This window comes from Echinops telfairi, unplaced genomic scaffold, assembly GCF_000313985.2.
Source record: "Echinops telfairi isolate 266 unplaced genomic scaffold, ASM31398v2 ScPeMD7_7457;HRSCAF=8495, whole genome shotgun sequence".
NCBI lineage: Eukaryota > Metazoa > Chordata > Mammalia > Afrosoricida > Tenrecidae > Echinops > Echinops telfairi.
Genome location: NW_022111357.1, coordinates 9,000,532 through 9,005,304, shown reverse-complemented (window position 1 = coordinate 9,005,304; position 4,773 = coordinate 9,000,532). Strand labels below are relative to the sequence as shown.

The following is a 4,773-nucleotide window of genomic DNA, read 5'->3' as shown; positions in this document are numbered from 1 at the left end:
TTTTCTTCCTTGGTATATTTTAATTTGTTCTTCGTCAGTGGATTGATGTTGTTGCTGTTTTGTTGTACATTGTTGCTTGGTTAAAAAAAAAAAAAGAATACCACTGCACTTCTCATTTTCAAGTCCACTGCATGGCTGTCAAGACGATCAGACGGGAATGTGTCTCCTGGTTAAGTTTAAATGCAGGCCCTTTCTTGCTTTCTCTTTACCTCGTAGAAAAGAAGTTCTGGTTTTGCGGCAAGCAGATGGTCACAATGCTGACACCTGAGCTTAGCAATTGTGTGAGCAACTTGCTGGGATTGTTCGGCCGGAGGCTGGAGACAGGCGGCAGCAGCGCCCTGAGTGGAGCCGGGGGACAGGGCTGGGGGTCAGTCACCTCCTTCTGGGGGTGGGCTCCCCACCACTTTGCCCTGGGAGGGGCCTGCTGAAGGAGTTGCTCCTTTTGGCTTGTTGAATACGCTCTGAAAGAACACAAGACACAAAGGTTTTCCCAAGTGAGTAAACAATTTAGGGATTTCCACTTTCATACATTAACGAATTATAGTTCCCCCACAAGCATTTTTGTTAGTTTTGTCATAAAAACATTCACAGAGAGTATCTAAATGGCAAAAGGGAAGAAATGGAATCAAAAGACTGACACATGCAACATTAAAAGATCCAAGACTGCAGTTCAGGCTTTCGAGCAAAGCCCTCCAGTAAGGTTTCTCTGTAGTGCATTAGAGCACATTTCCCCCAAGCACCCCTCTGTCCCTACGCCCATCACCCACCAGCCCCGGGCTACGAAGAGCAGAGGGGCCACCGCTGGCCTCTTGCTCCCTCGTCAGGGACAAAGCCACCGGAGAGAGTGGACGGAGAGAAGAGTAGGACCTGAAGAAGGAGGGACGCTCGGGCATTTTGCGGAAAAGACCTTTTAGACCCTGGGTGGCTGACTTTTTAAAAAGTTAACGTTAAAGAAGTAGGGATCTTTAGCAGTTAAAAATCCACCATAGACCTATGCCTAAGGGAACTGCAAGGGTGAAATACCACAGGAGCTCATATCTGAAAGCTTCTACACAGGGGAGTGGCAAAAGCTGTATCGACCCTGTTCCCCGAAAGTAAGACAGCCCCCCCAAAATAACACCTACTTACAGTTTTGCCTCTCGCTGAAATATAAGGCATCCCCCAAAAAATATGGCCCCCCCGAAGCTACCGTAACTCTGGTGCCGAGCAGCTCACTGTTGGCCGCAGGGCAGCCGGAGTAGACAGAAAGTGTGAGGGCTCCTTTAACAAAACAATAAACAATAAATGTGTACCGTATTCTTCTTCATGGAAAAATGAGGCATCCCCTGAAAATAAGACCTAGCGCATCTTTGGGAGCAAAAATTAATATAAGACACTGTCTTATTTTTGGGGAAACAGGGTAGTTCCAGTTGACATGATTGAGTGCTACTGAAGGCTTCCCAGATAAAGAGCTCCAGTAACGCTGCCAGTACAGTAGAGCACCCTCTAAGTCAGGACTGCAGAGGTCTGACAATTATGACGGGACCTGGACACCTGATGACGCAGAAATGAAAATGAGGAAATTATAAACTGAACTAAGGATCCAAAATTGAATTAAGAGAATGAAAATCTCAACTATACAGTAATACATTTTTAATGAAATTAAATGACAAAATCAAGGAATTTTACAATAATTCATTAAGCTAAATAGCTACAGAAATACACAGATTGAGAGATCTTTGCTGATGTCAGATGGATCTTGGCTGAAAGCAGAGTAGAGCAGACAAATTTTTACCTGAGTTTTATTGACTATGCAAAAGCATTCAACTGTGTGAATGTTAACAAATTATGGATAACAGTGTCAAGACCGGGAATTTCAGAACATTTAGTGTGCTCATGTAGAAGGCAGGTGTATGAGGAGGCTTCAAGAAGTTAATGGAATTTAAAGATAATGGAATTTTCCCATAAATTGTGCAGCCCCCTCATAAACCAAAAGAGAATACTGCTTAATTTAAAATAAGGAAAAGTGGGTCAAGGTTGTATCCATTCACCAGACTGATTCAATCTATTTGCTGAGCAAACATAACCTGAGAAGCTAGAACAATGCAGCATCATGACTGCAAACTTATTAACAACCTGCAAAAAACCACAACCTTGTTTACTTAACGTGAGAGGAAGTGTCAAGAATTTCCATTGATGTGGAATCCACCAGCAATGCCTAGGAAAGCAGCAGTCACGAGGTCAAAAGAGGTTGTGCCTTGGACACGTGTGCTGCGAAAGCTCTCTTTCTAACAGGGGCGCCTGATCCAGGCCATGGTATTTTCAACCTCCCGCGTACACACAAAAGCCGGACACTGAATAAGGAGGACTAGAGAAGAAGGCATACACTTAAATTGTGCTGTCAGTGAAGACACTAGATATACCACGGACGGCCAGAAGAACAAACAAATCTGTCCTGGAAGAAGGACAGCCAGAATGCCCCTGAGAAAGCAGGGCAGTGAGCTTCATCTCACATCCTTTAGACATGTTAACAGAAGGGACCGGCCCTTGGCGAAGGACAGCATGCTCGGTAAAGGAATGGGTCAGCAAAAAGAGGGAGACCTTCAACAAGAGGGGCAGACACGGTGACTGCAAAAATGGGCTCAAACACTGCAAGAGCGTTCCGCGGTGCAGAGTCACGGGCTCGGCGGCGGCAGCGGGGAAGTTCCCGTAAGTTCCACTTGAAATTGGGAAAATCATTTGGAACTTAACACGATTTTCCTTTCTTCTCACACATGAAACTATAAAATATCTCAATCAAGAAAATCACATCCCCCCAAAATCACATCAATCTTGGGTCTTTAAGCATACAGATAAATCTGGTTGATTACACAATGAGTTACATTTTTCTTTAATAGTTACTACATTTATCAAATTTTAACATTACCTGAAGAAGTAACTGTCTTAACTCTGTAAGCAGATAAGCAGTTAATAGAACAGAAAAGCTCTGTTTTTCCCGAGTCATTCGTAGTCTCAATCATTTCTGCTGAAGGTCTCAATCATTTTCCTAGGGCATATGGAGGAGTTTGGGCTGAATTCTAGTAAGAAAATCAAATAACATAAGATGACTCATACAAACACATGTACATGTTGATTTAAAACACCAAAAAGCTACACATCACCACAGCGTCTTATCGAAATACTTGAGAGTAACAAAAAGGTCACACGAAGTATTATACTTGAGGTATGGGGAAAAGTTATTTTAGGAAATAAGAAAATGTAAACAAAAGAAAATCAGTAGCTATTGAGACAGAAACCTTTAACAACACATTATAAATAATGAATTAAATTGTCATAACAGACTTTTCTCGTCCCAAATAGCCAGAAAAGATCAAGTAACCAGTGCATTAGCCAAAGGAACCTCCTCAATATAGATTTGGAATTCAATCTAGGATGGAGTCTACCACCTCTCAGATTCTTAACTTTCAAGATAGTTTACCAAGAAGTATTTAGGAAAGATGTTTAATACATATACAAAGATCCTCGATGAGGGCAATGAATGTACAAATACGCTTTACACAATTGATGTATGTATGGATTGTGATAAGAGTCGTATGAGCCCCTAATAAAATGATTTTTAAAAAAAGAAATGGTCAAACGCAAAAAAAAAGAACTGCCTATTTTTCAAACTGAATTTAAATTTTGCCTAAAATTTCTCTTATAAGAAATAATAAAAATGACTACCATTTTCATAAAACTATATCACCACTTGGTTGTTTATCATGGGCCATGTGTCCCATGGTAAACAATAGCTATATATCTATATACTGTTATCATCTAATCCTCTTAACTATATACCAGCTGCCAAGTCGATTCCAATTCATGTGTGTTACAAGAGAACTGTGCTCAATAGGGTTTTCGAGAGCTGGCTTTCCAGCTACTGAGAGGCCTCTGAGTAGACTCAAACCTGCAACCTTTCGGATAACAGCACAACCCATGAATTGTTTGAAACACCCTGAGATTCCTTAACAATATCATGAGGTACTTAAAACACATTTTACTCTAAAAATTTAACTTTAAGTTTCTTTTTTTTTTTCCCCCCCGAGTCCCCTCCCGCGCCATCTTTAATTTTCTTAACAAATAACTGGTGTGTGTTTTGCTGTATATTCTCAACAAATTTTAAAAAACACAAAACAATCCAAATCACTAAGCAACATCTGACACAAAAATGATCTACTTAATAACCAAATTAATCTATTATGTTCATACAGATTAATAAAAATTATTGGAAGTAGTCTAATAGGGCAATATGACCACATTAAGTCCAATGCTTTCTGAAACATATTACATATATATATATATATTTCTTTTTTAAAGGAAAAAGTTCAGAATCACTGATTTTATCACCTCTTAAATTCTTAGTCTAGTTGATTTACATTAATAAGAGATCCATATACCAAAAAGTATTTCCTTCTTACAGCAATCATGGAGTTACATTTGAGACCTTAGCAATGAAGGGAACCTGTCACACATTATTGAGTTCACCACAGTCTCTCCCACAATCATCTCTCACAGAATGAAAATCAACTCTATTTTTCTGGAAGGGAAATCACACACTAGTGTTCACTACTGGGAAGAGCCCACGCTGTCCTTGTCCAGCCGACTCGGAAGCCTGCCTAACTATATACAAGAGACTCATATTCTTACCTGCTTGTATGCTGTGCCACTCATTTTTTTTTAACATTTTATTAGGGGCTCATACAACTGTTATCGCAATCCATACACATATCAATTGTGTAAAGCACATTTGTACAT

The 4,773-nt window shown here is 40.2% G+C and overlaps 1 non-coding gene across 1 annotated transcript in view; it reads right to left on the bottom strand.

Moving 5' to 3' along the window:
* Nucleotides 1-46: 46 nt before the first annotated feature.
* LOC101660683 overlaps nt 47-4,773 on the bottom strand; it is a 14,685-nt gene continuing 9,958 nt past the window's right edge. Inside the window, exons 2-3 of the transcript XR_006680927.1 lie at nt 2,906-3,056; nt 47-461 (exon numbers count right to left, since the gene is read on the bottom strand). This is a non-coding gene — a transcript (uncharacterized LOC101660683). The remainder of the gene's footprint in view (nt 462-2,905; nt 3,057-4,773) is intronic.